Consider the following 15,650-nt stretch of genomic DNA (forward strand, 5'->3'; position numbering starts at 1 on the left):
TGGCTTTCTCCTGATCCAGCCCATATGAAGGCAACAGGTGTTGTAATCCTGCCTGGTCTGGTATGCCCCCATCTCAACTCACGCTCTCTAGTGGGATGGTGGTCCAGCAGGGAAGCCCTCTACAGCCCCCTACCAGATTCGCCCCCTCCACCTCCAGGTCTCACATGTACTGATTGGGTGCTGTGCTCCAGTCCAGCATGGCCTGCCTCACATCAGCATTTGCCAGTGGTTGCTGTGGCCTGGCTGGGCACAGCCCACCCCCAATTAGAACTCATGCTGGTGGGGGCTACAGCCTAGATCAGCCCAATCTGCCGCCAGTCCTGGCCCTCATGTGAATTGGCTTGTGTCATGACCCAAACTAGCCCGACCCACACTCCATTCTGGTACTTGGATTTGTCAGCAGGTAATATGAATTGGTCCAACCTGGTTCATCCCTGACCTGCACCAAATGCATGCTGATGGGTACCATTCCTTGGCCCAGTCCGGACTGTTCCCTATCATGGTTCTTGCATTCACCTGCAGGGACTGTGTCCTGACAGAGTTGTCCAAGCTCCTCCATCAGAACCTCTCCCAATGCCAGATCTCGCACACGCCAGTGGGTCCATGGGCTAGCCCTACTTAGTCCATCTCCAGCCCAAGCAGAAACAGTGGCCTTTCCTGACTGGCCTTCACCCATTCGTTTTTTTACTGTTGAGTGTTATAGCCCAGCCAAGCCTAGTCCATGCCCAGACACAGCTCGCACATGGCTCAGCAGGGGCGGAGGCCTAACCTAGCCCATCCTACACCTACCCTGGTTCTCACGAGCACCAGTGGGTACTGGAGTCTGGCCCAATCTGGCACACCCCAGACCCAGCCTATACTTGTGCCAAGGGACACTACAGCCATGCCTAGACCAGACAGCAGCCCCTACTCTGGCCTTCATACTCACCAGTGGGAACCACAACCCAGCCAGGGTATCCCTTTGCTCCCAACCAAGCCATAGATTTTGCACGTGCCAGTGGTTGCTCTGACCCAGCTTGGCATAGTCCCTCACCTGTCTTGGCCTTTACCTTTGGATGCTGAGGCCTGGCCTGACTCAGCCTGCCCCTAGTCCCAACTCTTGCTGGCAGATGCTGGCACCTGGCCCTGCTCAATCTGTTCCCATCCCTGGCTCATGCAAACTAGGTGTGACAGCCTAGCCTAGCATGACCTGTGCTCCAGCCTGGTGGGCTACGGTTTGCTCAGCCCTGCCTAGTCCACCCCCTTCCAAAACCAACCCATACACTTGCCAACAGCTGGAGCTACCTTGCCTAGCCTGCCTGACTCCCAGGCCTGGAACATGTGCTCACCAGTGGGAGGTAAGACTCACTAGGGGAGTTTCCCCAAGTTCCCTCACTCAGTCCTCTCCCAGACCCAGATCTCACTCATGCCAGCAGATGGTAGGCCCTGCCCCTGGTATAGCCTACTCTTCCATCTTGACCTAGTATGAGATGGTGAATGTTGCGGCCCAGCCCACCCCACACCCTGATTTAGGATGCACATGCAGGTGCTGCAGCCTGGACCTGTCCAGACTATTCTAAGTCCCTGTACCCGTGAGTGTTGGCAGGTTCCATGGTCACACCTAGCTCAGCCCATCACCACCCCAACTCTTGAGCTAACCAGCAGGACTTGCATTTCCACAGGGTTTGGCCCACAAATCCCCCACAGAATCTATCCCTGGACCTGGTTCTTTCACGTGCAGGTTAGCGTCAAGGCCCCGCCTAATGTGACCCATCCCCTGTTTCGACATTCAGTCAAGTACTAGGTTCTAGTCCTGCTAGTCAGGCCCCCAGCCATAGCTTTCACACGGACTGGCGTGTGGTGGCCAGCAATGTTCTATGCTAACAAGCCCAACTCCTGATTCCCATGTGGGCTGGTGCACGAGTCTGACCCATATAGATCTTCCAGTCTCTCCCCTCCAAATCACCAGATCTCAGTCCCCTCGCTTATCTGCAAGCACAGTGGCCCTGACATTGAATATCTCTCAGGATTCATTCCTCACTTACATGTACTGTGGCCTTATCATTGGATGTCCCTAGGCAGTAATTCCATACCCCAAACACCCCAGAGCTCGCAGCCAGGTGGCCAGCAGGCAAATCCCGGCACCAGTTGGCACTCTGGCCATCCAAGAGCCCAGGACCTTCCCCGTACCTAGCAGTGGTGGACTGGGAGCCAGGATCCCCAGCAGGAAGCCTGGCCCAGCACGGCTTCTCCCAGCCACAGCCACATGGCTGAAAGACTCAGATATCCGCACCTCCAACCAGACCTACCTGGCCTCTGCCCACCAACATGGCGGTAGTAGGCAGAGCCGTGATCCTGAGCATGCCCAGAGCCGTCCCTGAGATCTACACACAGCATGATTGCCTTGATCAGAGGAAATTCTTGGACCTTGGGCTTGGACAGGCCCAGGATTCGCCCACAGCTTGGCAGCAGTAGACTGGGAGCCAGGATCCCCAGCAGGAAGCCTGGCCAGACACACTTCTCCCAGCCACAGCCACACGGATTAGAGATTCAGATATCTGCACCTCTGAGCAGATTTACTTGGCTCTGCCCTTCATGCACTCTTGCATTACTCAACAAGTCCCCCAAGGCATGACTGGGTACCTCAGGGTGAATGTCTCAGCAGGAAACCAGGGGCCAAGTTCACAGCGGTCACCAGTTCCCAAACCACAGCCCCACACACCTGCACCAGCAAAGTACACTGCTGGTCTAACTGAGAGGAACAGACGTGGCCGCCGGGCTGAGCAGTGGGACTTTCAGTAACCCACGTGACTCTCAGTGAAGCCTCCCAGGCAGAGAGCCCCTGCCACACTGCCCCCAGCATGCCACTCGTCTCCCGTTACCAACACAGCCTGCAACCGCACACCTTGGCAGGTCAAGTGGACAGATGCGGTACAAGCTTGTCTGTCATCACTGGCTCTGATGCAGCTCAGAGGAACAGAACTTCCAGACAACCTCCCCGAGCCGGCAGTGTCCAGCCCTGGCAGAGAGCAAAACCACAAGGACCCCAGCATAGTTCTCATGGGGACAGCTGTGAAGGATGCTGCAGAGCCCCTCGCTGCCGGTCCTCTGATGGGCAAGTTGCATGGGTGCCTCTGGCTGGGAAGCAGCTCTGCTTTGCATTCCCGTGTGCTTATTTCTGAACAGAAAATCTGCCACAAACCCACACACACGGACATCTGCACTCTGCCACGTAAGCCTCCCAGCCCCCTCTCTCAAATGTTCCACACCACCAACTGGCCTCTCAAACCACCATGCCCAAGAGCCAGCGGCTCTCCCGGGGCTCCCAATACCTGTCAGGCACACGGCAAGGCCAAAGCCACTTCCATGGCAGCTCTAGGGCCTTGGCCACCTGCTTAAGTACTCGGTGTCTCCCACAGGCACAGCAGGACTTTCCAGAGGGCGTGCGATGGGAGGCGCAGGTGCGCAGTACATGCCACTGGTGTCTGCTCATGTGCAAGGGCAGCCTTCTCTGAGTCATGATTGTTCACTGGGTGCTCAGGGCTCCTACTGGGCAAACACGCAGCCAGACCCAACTGGAGGAAAAAGGCATGTCCCCCAGCAGTCGGGGTTCCCAGACAGCAAACCTCGGTGCTCCTTCCCGGGACACATCCTCACAGCAGGTGCCGGGGACATGGCGACTGCCCCAGGGACAGCTACATGGCAAGAATAAACCAGAATCAACTAACCCACCAACAACAGAATAGAACCAATGAGCCAACCAGAGATCAGTTTCGCTCACTCCAAACACTGAAACTGGGAGACACGGCTGGGTGACAGCCTTAGGCAGGCAGGGCAAAGCTGAGGCCTTCAATGCCAGGACGGAAGCAGCCAACCAGAGCCAGATGGGGGGAGGGGAGGGGAGGGCAGAGCCGAGGCCCAAGGCAGAGCGAGCCTCTGTGGAGGCAAGAAACAGGAAGCTGGCAGCAGCTGCCAGCACAGGCTGCCAGCACACTGCAGGTCCAGGTGGGAGACAGAAAGGGCGGGGGTGAAACAGCCACCTCTGGGGGGTTGCATCACGCAGGCCAAGCCACTGCCCTGTTCTGCCTCTCAGCTCCCTCATCTGCAAAGTGAGGACCCCTGTTCTGCCTCTCAGCTCCCTCATCTGCAAAGTGAGGACGAGGGGACTGCCTGCACACAACTGTGCTGAGGACTCAACGAGAGAAGGGTGTGAGGCAGGCGATCCCAGCAGGTGAGTGGCCAGCTGGGATGCCTGGGGCGATGCTCTGGGAGCCAGCTACGAGGGCTGAGGTCATTGGGTCCCTGGCTCTGGAACCCTGGCTATGGCAGGCATTTTGGAGCGTGAACCAGTGTATGGGAATTTCCTCTTCCACCCCCCACCCTCCCCCACTACAAACACATGCCACGAAACCAGTCCTGGTGGGCCAGCTGGCAAGGAGCCTTCAGCCATTAGGCTCTGCCCAGCACTCCCAGAATCCCCAACACCTCCGGCACAGGCACCAGGCAGGGCTGTCCAAGCCACCTCCAACCCAAGAACCCAGGCTCCCAGGCCAAAGCCCTTCAGCGCCGCTGTAGTCACAACCAGCTTCAGAAACAACTGAGAGCATCACTCCAAGTCTGGTGGCCAGGACAGGAGCTTCCACACGCAGGCCAAGCCACCTGAGGGCCTTGCACAGCGACCCAGACACACAGGCCAGCTCCACTTCCAGGTCAGGTGACCTTGGGCCGAGTGGAGCAAGGTGCCAGCCCAACCATGCGGTCTCCCAGAGCAAAAGAGTTCAGCAGGAGAAAATGTTGCTGCCTGGATCCACATGCTGGCCTGGGGCCAAGGAGACTCCTCCAGGGGAGCACGAGGCCCTGGAGGACACCAGCGCCCAGGACATATATGGTAACACGGCTGCCAACGCAGCTGGGAACACCGGGCATGCTCCGAGGAAGGAAAGCCGCTCTGCAGGGTGCCCTCGGCCCTGGGCACCCTCACTTTGAGCAAAGGCACAGAGTGGGGTCCTCTTCAGAGTGAAATGAGGAAAGGGGCAGAATACCCCGTGCTGGCCAAGACACTGGCCTTCCCACCCTCTCTCCAGAACACAGACTCCTGCACTGCACATGGACACACATGGACGCACACGCACTCGGCTCCTCTGCCCCATGCACTTCGTACCACGTGCCCTCACCCGTGTGGCACCCCCGCGTCACAGATTCTGCCGTCCAAGCCACTCAGGCAGCACCGAGTGGCATGCTGCTTTTATTCTCAGCCATTCCCAGAGAGAGCCCACAGTCAGAAGTTCCATGTCAGAAACAGCAGTGCCATGGGAAGCTCAGAGTGTGACGTCACACACCTCCCGCACACAGACACACCCGCCTGCCTTTCACCACTGCCTGCTAAGTGACAGTGCTGGCCAACATTGACCTCTGCCCTCACCAGTCTACTACATCAACCAGAGAACCAGCACGCAGCCTCAAGCCTCTTGGACCACAGGTGTCAGCACCTGCCCGCCTGGGGTGCGCTGACGGCCTGGTGGGGCCCACAGCCAGGTCACAGGGCTCCAGTCAGCAACAACAACACTGGCGGGAAGTGGCAGACCGTGTACACCTTTAAAAATGCTCGCATCAGCCCCAGACACGCCTCTGCCCACACAGCCTAGACCACAAAACCCCAGCAGGTGCACCCCGGGTCTGTGGTGGCAACTCCAGGAGAGCCCCCAACCTCAGGTGACTGACGCTGGGGGACGGGGTCCTGTTGTGGGGGCCCTGCCTGCCTCCCAAGCCCAGGACGCAGCAACCAGAAACGTCCCCTGGAGGGCATGGCCAGCTCTGGCCTGAGAACCAACAGGGCAGGCAAAGGCTGCGCATGGATTGCCCTTCCAAGGCCTCTGGCTGCATCGAGCAAGACACAACATGGCGGCCATACCCAGTGCGGGTCTCCCCTCACCCACTCCGCCCAACAGCCAGGAGAGGCGCTGTTCCTGGCTCTGCCAATGCCCAAAACATCATCCGCACTGGCACTGGGGCATCCTGATGCCTGGTTCTCCAGGGACAGCCTGAGAGCTTTCCTCTCCATTCCACCACAGGGTAATGCTGCTGTCCCCGAAGTCATCCCCAGGCACGTCTCAAGATACGCTCAAGGAGTAGGTGCAGTGGTGACGCAAGCTAAGCTTCCGCCTGCAGCGTCAGCATTCCACATGGGCATTGGTTTGCATCCTGGTTTCTCCACTTCCTATCCATCTCCTTGCTAAAGGCCTAGGAGAACAGCAGAATATGGCTCCAAGCCTTGGGCCCCTAGGAAGGCCAGAAGCTCCCAGCTTTGCTATGACCCAGCCCTAGCAGTTGCAGCCATTTGGGGAATGAACCAGTAGATGGAAGATCTGTTTCTTCTTCAGTCGCTGTCTCTCTCTCTCCCAATCTCCCTCCTTTTATTACTGTAACTCTGCTTTTCAAATTAATATTTCAAAAAACAGTCTTTCATTAAAAAAGAGTCACCTAGAGGTGGGTCCAAGGCATGCCCAGCAGGCCTTACACCAGCACCCCTGCAGGCCATCGGCCAGGCCAGGAAGGACAGCCAGAGGACACTGATGGCCTTGCAAGAGAGACATACCACGCGCAAACCACCTCCCTCAGCAAGCACTCTAGGAGCTCTTCTGGGGTGCCGGGAGCTCCCGAAAGGAGGCCCAAGGGCACTAACTGGCTGTAACCCCATCAGGAATGAAGCTCCAGGGCTGGGGTAGGGACACAGAGGGACGTGCCAGCGAGGGGTGCCATGGGTGCAGCTAGGTGCAGCGAGTTCACACACATGCATAGGTGTTACTAGCAGACCCATGACCCATGTGTGCAAGGTGCAACAGTTGGTTCTGAGCCAAAACATGTGCTCAGCACACTCTTTAGCATGGCAAGACCTGACCAGACACAAATGGAGCCAGCCACAAGGTGCCAACTACAAACATTTTAGCTTCAAGTTTTCTACACACAACCAGATGAGCAGCACGAGGCCAGCACTGTGGACAGCAGAGCACGGTAAGCTTCCAGAAGGATGCCAGTTTGATTCCCAGCTGCTCCACTTCAGGCCCCGCTCTCTCCTGGGAAAGCAGAGGAAGTCAGACCAAGCCCTTGGGCTCCTGTGAGACACAGAGAAAGTGCCTGGCCCCGGCTTTGGGCAGGCCACCTCCGCCAAGTGGAAAGCCTCCCATGGCAGCATCATGGACATGTCGCAGTGGACACTCTGCAGGAAGGGAGCCTGGGAGCTGGCAATTTTCCTCACTGGGTTTCTGGTGCTGACCAAACCCTGCCCATGCCCAGACCCTGCTACAGGTGCCCGTGTGAGAACCGTGCACACAGCCTGCCAAGAAGCAACGTGTGCTTTGAAACCAGCTTGCTTTCTCTTCCCCACAGGAACTGCTCCAGGGCAATCACAAAGTAGCAGGAGCAGACCTGGCACAGAAGCAACCCCTTACATAATGGGAGAGCCAGGGGTCCACGCTGCAAATGAACCAAGGGGTGGCAGCCATGAGCACTGAGGACCTCTGGCACCCCAAAGGGGAGACACTGGGACACCCACACACTCCCGACCAATGCTCCCAAAGTGGATCTGGCCCCCAAGTCCAACCACAAATTACAGGAGGGAGGCCAGAAGCACACTGTAAACACATCGGCAGTTAGCACACTGCACAGCAAACCATCACCCAGGGGCTTCAATAACGGGAAAAGGAAGGGCACAGAAACACAGAGATTGCAAGACACAAGCCAGCCTGCCTGGGCCCACAGAAGCTGGTGCATGTGTGTGTCACTGCACATAACAGCTGCATGTGTTTTTACACAGATGTGTAGATCTCAAAGAAATATGAATACACACTAAAACACAGAAACAGCATTGCTGGGGGTCAATGTTGTGGCAAAGCCAGTAGAACTGCTAACTGAAATGACAGCATCTCATCTGGATCAAGTCCCAGCTGCTTCGCTTCCAACCCATCCCCATGAACAGCCTGGGAAAAATGGGAAGACGACCCAAGTGCTCGGGCCCTGCACTCCCGTGGGAGACCAGAATGAAGCTCCTGGACACTGCAGACATTTGGGCACTGAACCAGCAAATGGAAGCTCTCTCTTTCCCTCTCTCTTTCAAACTAATTTTTACTTAAAATTCTTAAAAGAACTCTTGTATATTTTCTCTCAAAGTGTGGCAATAGGAATGTGACTATGCTTAAAATGCCCACGCTAAGGATGCAAACTCCAGCATAGATGACACACTCCTAGAGTGAGCCTCTGGGTGGAGAGGGCCTGGCCACAGCGGTGACCAGGGAGCGCTGAGGGCATGGGGCACACTGAGGGTGGAGAGGACCTGGCCACAGCGGTGACCAGGGAGCGCGGAGGGCCTGGGGCGCACTGAGGGCGGAGAGGGCCTGGCCGCAGCGGTGACCAGGGAGCGCGGAGGGCCTGGCCACAGCGGTGACCAGGGAGCGCCGAGGGCATGGGGCACACTGAGGGTGGAGAGGGCCTGGCCACAGCGGTGACCAGGGAGCGCAGAGGGCCTGGCCACAGCAGCAGTGACCAGGGAGCGCCGAGGGCATGGGGCACACTGAGGGTGGAGAGGGCCTGGCCACAGCGGTGACCAGGTAGTGCGGAGGGCCTGGGGCACACTGAGGGTGGAGAGGGCCTGGCCACAGCGGTGACCAGGGAGTGCCAAGGGCATGGGACGCACTGAGGGTGGAGAGGGCCTGGCCACAGCAGCAGTGACCAGGGAGCGCGGAGGGTCTGGGAGCACTGAGGGTGCGGAAGGCCTGGCCACAGCGGTGACCAGGGAGCGCGGAGGACCTGTGGTACAGTGAGGAGGAATTCCCTCTCCTACAGTCAAGTACTCTGGTCAAGCACAAACACCCACCAGTGAGCGTCTTGCCCCACCTGCTCCCAAGAACCAATGAGAAGATGTCCATAGCCAGAGATGATTACCAGGCCTTCCCCTCCGCAGACAGGCAGCCAGCAGGTGCACAGGGCTTTCTCATCAGTGCAGCAGAAAACCGGTGCTCGGCAATGGAGAGGGAATCTCAACAGGAGGCTGCAGTCACCCCAGCTGGTCCCTTCTGCCATCCCTAGACACTCAGACACCTGCAGAAAACCCCACTACAGGTATTCACACGCCAACAGTTGAGGGTGTGTAAGATGGACCCAGCAACAACACACAAATGGGAAATGGGAATTGCCAACCTACAGACTCACACAGACCCTTCACGGAAGCATACACTGGGCGAGAGTCCGGGACACAAACGACATGTGGAAACCACCAACCTACAGGAAGCACGCGCGGGGACAGCCAGGGACCCAGGCCCTGGACGCACAGCTTCGACGCCGTGCCTCAGTTTCTTTTTTTTTTTTTTTTTTTTTTAAAGATTTATTCATTTTATTACAGCCAGATATATACAGAGGAGAGACAGAGAGGAAGATCTTCCGTCCGATGATTCACTCCCCAAGTGAGCCGCAACGGGCCGATGCGCGCCGATCCGAAGCCGGGAACCTGGAACCTCTTCCGGGTCTCCCACGCGGGTGCAGTGTCCCAATGCATTGGGCCGTCCTCAACTGCTTTCCCAGGCCACAAGCAGGGAGCTGGATGGGAAGTGGAGCTGCCGGGATTAGAACCGGCGCCCATATGGGATCCCGGGGCTTTCAAGGCGAGGACTTTAGCCGCTAGGCCACGCCGCCGGGCCCCGTGCCTCAGTTTCATCTCCTCCCAGTGAAGTCACACAGGCTGATAGGAAACTCCTGCTGTTCCCCACCGACATGGCGAGGACAGCAAATCTCCACCACCAGTCCCGGACAATCACCACCACTCCTACCCTTGGTCACAGGAAGCGGAGCACGCAAAGTCCAAACCCTCACAGGTGCACCCACTGATCAAATTCCTTTCCAACTGAAGCGAATCCAAGCCCAGGTGAAGCGACTGAGGAACCAGACGGTCTGGAAGTGTGGGTTTTGCCGTGATTCGGCTCCCTGGGCTGTGTTTCTGCCAGGTGTACCTCCAGGAAGGCTGCTGGAGCCGTGGACCCTCAGGCGGACCCCTGCTGCCCTGCAGCCCCTGGCGCTGGGGGGCCTGGACCTGCTCCCCTGCCCACCCCGTGTCCCGCCCCCACCAGGGCCCTTGCTCTGACTGCTCTGCAGCCCAGGGGTACACCTGGCTACCCAGCTCACCTCCCCCGATTCTGCTCAAATGTGGCCCCCTCGAAAAACAGCCCTGATTCCTAACTCCACCTCAGCATGTGCCCAACCCTCCCCACCCTGTCTTGCTGTTGCTGTTTATTTTCCTCCTGTGATAAAATACGTAACACACAAAGTACAGTGGGACTGGCATTGTGGCACAGCCAGTAAAGCCAACTGCTGTCCCACTTCTAATCCACCTCCCTGTTAATGTGCCTGGGAAAGCAGCAGAAGATGGTACAAGGTCTTGGGCCCCTGCACCCACATGAAAGACCTGGATGAAGTTCCTGGCTCCGACCTGGCCCAGTCCCAGCTGTTACAGCCCTTTGGGGAGAGAATCAACAGGTGGAAAATCTCTCCTCTCTCTGTAGTTCCGCCTTTCAAATAAACAAATCTTTACCCTCAAAATGTGTGCACGTGTCTTGTCAGTAGCCATCAGCACCAACCACCTCCAGCCTTCCTCTTCCCCACCTCTCACCTCTGCAAACGCAAATTTCACAATATCCCATGCAAGCAGCGTCACAGGAAGTGGGGCCACCAGGACCCAGCCCACGTCACTCAGCGTCACAGGAAGCGGGGCTACCAGGACCCAGCTCACGTCACTCAGCGTCACAGGAAGCGGGGCCACCAGGACCCAGCCCACGTCACTCAGCGTCACAGGAAGTGGGGCTACCAGGACCCAGCTCACGTCACTCAGCGTCACAGGAAGCAGGGCCTCAGGACCCAGCTCACGTCACTCAGCGTCACAGGAAGCGGGGCCTCAGGACCAAGCCAGCATCACTCAGCTTAATGCTCTCCATGTCACCAGGCAGGAGGCCGGCTGGGAACCGCCTTCCTGAGCAGGACAGGCTGCCAGGTGTGTTCTCCATCTGTCCACAGAGGGGCAGCTTACACCGCTCTGCCGCCAGCGCACGATCCAAGGGCTCAAGACCCTGCTCGCGACACATCAGGGCACACACTTACTCTGTTGGGCTTTCTCACGGCTCCCAGACCCCTCATCCTCCATCACACCTTCCCCTTCGACTCCCTCATCCTGCTAGATTCTTCTCTGTGGCCCTCGCATCCGTGACACCCCTTGACTATTCAGAACTGACGCTGCCCCCAACAAGGAAGAAGGCTGTGACCTCTGTGTGACCTCTGCAGTCTCCCAGAGCCCAGAGCACACGTGCCTTCGCGACGCTAACACAGACTGTGACCACTGCAAGGGCCTTCCACTGCATCCCAGAGCAGCAATCCCCAAGTTCAACGGTGAGAGCTGCCACGGTGCAGTCAGCTCATCACTGACAACGGGAAAGGATCAACACGGTCACATCACTTGTGTCCCTGGCTTCCAGCCTCAACTGCCCTCATCAAACCAGACAGGCTTTGAGTAACAAATTCACAGGCCTGGTGTAAGAGCCTAGTGGCTAAAGTCGTTGCTTTGCATGTGTTGGGATGCCATGCGGGTGCTGGTTCGTGTCCCAGCTGTTCCACTTCCCTTCCAGCTCCCTGCTTGTGGCCTGCAAAAGCAATAGAAAATGGCCCAAAGCCTTGGGACTCTGTACGTGGGAGACCAGAAGAAGCTCCTGGCTGGCTTCAGATCGGCTCAGCTCCAGCCGCTGCAGTCACTTGGGGAGTCAACCAGCGGATGGGAGATCTCTCTGTCTCTCTACAAATCTTACTTTCCAATAAAAATAAATACATCTTTATAAAAAATAATACATTCATTTTACTTTGGATGTTTATATAGTTGAGAGAGACACATGCTCATGTGGCCTGGGTGGGAGAGTTGAGGGATGGAGGGATGTGGAAGAGACAACTGCCTCCAATCTTTTTCTTCCTGTGTCTGCGTTAAGTGGGGAGAGAAAAGGAGGGCCATTCCCAGAAGCCCGGGAATGGAAGGACGGCAACTCGATGTCATCCCAGGGTCCCCTCACTTTCTCAGGACACTGCTAAGGTGGTTTCAATCGTTCTGAGATGCAGACAGGTACAACTTCCAACTGGCAAAGAACTAAGAACACACATGCGCATCCAGTCGGGAGCCCCTGCAGAAGTGATACATTCTATTTGAAAAGATTAAACCACAGCCCAGGAGACGGAACACTGGCCCACACGGACTCCTTTGTGAGACCTCCCCGACGACAGCCTGACCCGCAAACCCAACTTCAGGCCCCGTCTGACTCCGGCCGTGTTGTCTGTAGTTCATATTTGCTGTGTGGTTCATTCGGTGTGCGGCAGCCACAGTGTTCTGGGGGGCCCAGACCAGGGCCTCCCGCAGACATGACAGCTCTTCCTCCTGGGCTTCAACTCGGCCTTCCCCTTGCAGCAACCGCCTTATCACTGGAGCAGGGCCCCACCAACTCCTGCCAAAAGGCAACCCGGCTGCCCTGAGGCGTCACTGCACTCAAAGACTGCGACCCATCCTGCCCCATCAGGCTTTCCTGCTCCGCCCCGAGGGGCATCAAGAGCAGACTGCATTCAACGCAGCTACACACAACATGCACACTACACCATCCCGCACAATGGGCCGCAGCAAGCAGCAGCCGCCCCTCACCACACAGTCCTGGCTCAGACCTCCAGCACTTCCCTGCAGCCCTGCGGCTGCGCCAAGGCAGGTGCACTTTGACCTGCAGCTTTCTGAGCCCAAATCACCCTCCAGTGCCCAGGCTCTCATCCCCAGAACTGCAGCTGCATCACTCTCCTCTCACACTCACTGGCCGGCAGCAGCCGGATGCCTTTCACCAGCAGCAACAAGCTTACCGAATCTTCCTGCCCCTGCTCCTCCTCACCTCAGGCGTGCAACCACAGGCCCACACCCCCACCTGTCCACCGGCTCTCAGGCCAAGCACTGCTCTCCCCACACCTGCTTCCTCACAGGCGCGCTAGCAAACTGCTCCGCACCAGCCAACGAGTACCTAGCGCTCTTACTCTTCACCATTTAGTGGATGGGCCAGTTTCTCCCTGTGCCCAGTTCAGTCCCAAGGCAGGAACTGGACCCAACCCTGGGCCCAGGGCAGGAGCCAGCCAGCAGGAGTCCCAGGACAGGCCCACCTCAACGCCTGCTGCCTCCCCCCTCCACAGGACCCCTGAAGATGTTATCGGCAGGAAACAAAAGCTCTGTGCCACCATAATGAAGCGGTCTGGCTTTTGTTTCCTAATTAGAAAAACCCAAAGATTGTAGCCAGGGAACAGCCAAATATTTGGTACATTAAAGAAGTTACAGAGACCCAGCTGCCCACCCCACCCCTACCAGGGTACCCCGGCACAGACCATTCAGAAGAAAAACTCGCGGCTGGCCGGCCCTGGCCAGCAGAGCGGGCACTGCCCAGACCTCGCTCTCTCTCAGAGCATGAGGTCTGACCATTTTGGGAAAAAAAACAGGAGCTGTTGTGTTTACAGATAAACTGCCCGCAGCTCGGCGCCGCCAGGGCACCCCATCGGAGGGGCTTCAGGAAGCTCTGCAGGCCCTGTGTTTGCCCCCACCAAGGAGAAACTTCCCCTTTCCAAGCCCTAACTCTCCATTCGCCGGCAGCCACTTTCATTTCTTGCAGTCCAGCCCACTCTGCGCGCACACGCACGCACCCACACACACAGTAAGGAAAGGCGGACTATTTTTGCCAGAGGCAGTTAATTTTGGGCTACATCTCCTGGCAGGCGAAGCGCAGGCCAACCCTTAAGACCCCACCACCAGCGCGCCTGGGGCCGTGGCTGCCCCTTTATCACCGGCTCCCCAACAATATCACCCACCCCTCTGAAGCCCTCCGAGCCCCCTCACCACAGCTGCTTCCTCAAGTCTCGCCTTCCCCACTGCCCACCTCCGCGGCGGCGGCCAGGAAACCCGAACAGGCCCAGGACGGAAACTCATCACGGAATACCACACTCACCTGACCCAGGTCAGGCACCGCTCGGCCACAACACGCCCAGCCAGGGGTGCGGATCTGCGCCCAGCGCCTGCAAGTAACGGAGACAGAGAGGGTGTGAGCTCACCGCGGCGGGTCTTCCCCAAAGTCACTCCGAAGTGCAGGGGACGCCCCCATGCAGGCAGGTTGGGGGTGGGAAGCAAGAGCACAAAGACGCGCAGCACCAGGCTCGGGCGGGAGTCCCACTCGGGGAGGTGTTGGGAAGAGCCCAGGGTGATCGCTGCCCGCCACGAACCCGAACCCCGCATCCGTGCGGAGCAGCGGCTGCGCGCACAGCCCCGTCGCTCCCCGAGTTTCCTCAGTCTCTAAACACTCTCCCCGCCGGGGGCCCCGCGCGCAGCGGCAGCACGCGCCGCATATTTAGAAAGATCGTTCGCTTCGTCGCGCACACACACGTATGAACCCCCACAGCCCTTCTCAAAACAAAACAAACAAAAAAGAAAGAGAAAAAGAAAAAAGAGAAACTATTTCCTGCAGCCGCTGCAACAGTTTCCAACTTCGGGATGGGGGGCCCAAGGCCGGGCACTGAGTCGTGGAGCATTCGGGGTCCTTAAAAACTCCGACGACACGATGCCCCACTCCAAAGAACAGCAGCAACTGCCCGCCGTGAGCCCCCAAACGCACGCCAGTGCCTGCCAAACCACCCGGAGCTGGCCGAGCGCGCGGCGAAAACTTGTGCGCCCGGGGGCCCATGCCAGCGCCCCTTCGCCCGCCCCACCCTACCTGGTGCCCGGAGAGCTGCGCCGATCCTGGCGAGCAGGGACCAGGTCAGCGGCCGCGGGCTGAGCCCATGTTGGCGGAGCGAGCGCGTTCCGCTAGGACGGAGGCGGGCACCCACCGCTCCTCGCTCGGCGCGCTCCTCCCTACCTCCTCCGCGAGCTCCCGCCCGGGGCAGCCCGAGGAAGAAGCTCAGCAGCCCAGCCACATGGTTACTGCGCTGGGAAGCGACTCCCGCCGACTTATATATGTCGGGGAGCTCCCTGGGCAATGTAGTCCGTGTCCCGGGTCGCCGCGGCGCCCGGGGCGCGGGGCGGGACTACAACTCCCAGCATCCCCCGGGGCCCTGGGCGGGGCTCCAAGTAGACGCGCGTTGGGGGCGGGGGCCGGGCTGTCGGCGAGTGCGGAGCCGCTACTTCGCCTGGACCCCCGAACGGGCGGCCTTGGGGGGCACAGGCGCCCTTGGAGGGGAGCAGACGCCCAGACCCCTCGGGACTCGCCGTCCCCGAGTTGGTGGGGCGCACTGGCGGGGGCGGAGCTGCGCTCTCAGCTTCAAGCTGGGAGTTTTTCCAGCCGTTCTCAGCCTCCCGGAAAGTGAGAAATCCGGGGCTCCCTAGTCTGGGAGAGACGGGGCTCAGGCGGGTGAGCGCGTGCGGGGTGCCAGGCGCCTGGGTGCGTCCGTGGGGCAGGTGCATCCCGCGGGCTCGGAGCACCAGGGAGAGGCTGTTCCAGCTCCCCGGAGCCGTCTCTGCACCCGGAAAAGGGGGTCCCTCGCTAGCCCTGGCACCTGGCCTTGGAGAAGAAGCTTCCGGAGCCAGCCCGGGTCAGCCATGGCAAACCTGACAAGCTGTCCATCTCATTCAAGACCCACGCCTGACC

General features: G+C 58.7%; 1 protein-coding gene across 2 annotated transcripts in view; it reads right to left on the reverse strand.

The window, feature by feature from the left end:
- Positions 1 to 14,073, reverse strand: part of ITPR1 (inositol 1,4,5-trisphosphate receptor type 1) — a 219,310-nt gene extending 205,237 nt beyond the window's left edge. For both annotated transcript variants that reach the window (XM_058679216.1, XM_058679215.1), the window contains exon 1: positions 14,019 to 14,073. The gene's annotated coding sequence lies outside the window, so the exon portion shown is untranslated. The remainder of the gene's footprint in view (positions 1 to 14,018) is intronic.
- Positions 14,074 to 15,650: the final 1,577 nt, after the last annotated feature.

Source organism: Ochotona princeps, chromosome 21, assembly GCF_030435755.1.
Source record: "Ochotona princeps isolate mOchPri1 chromosome 21, mOchPri1.hap1, whole genome shotgun sequence".
Taxonomy (NCBI): Eukaryota; Metazoa; Chordata; class Mammalia; order Lagomorpha; family Ochotonidae; genus Ochotona; species Ochotona princeps.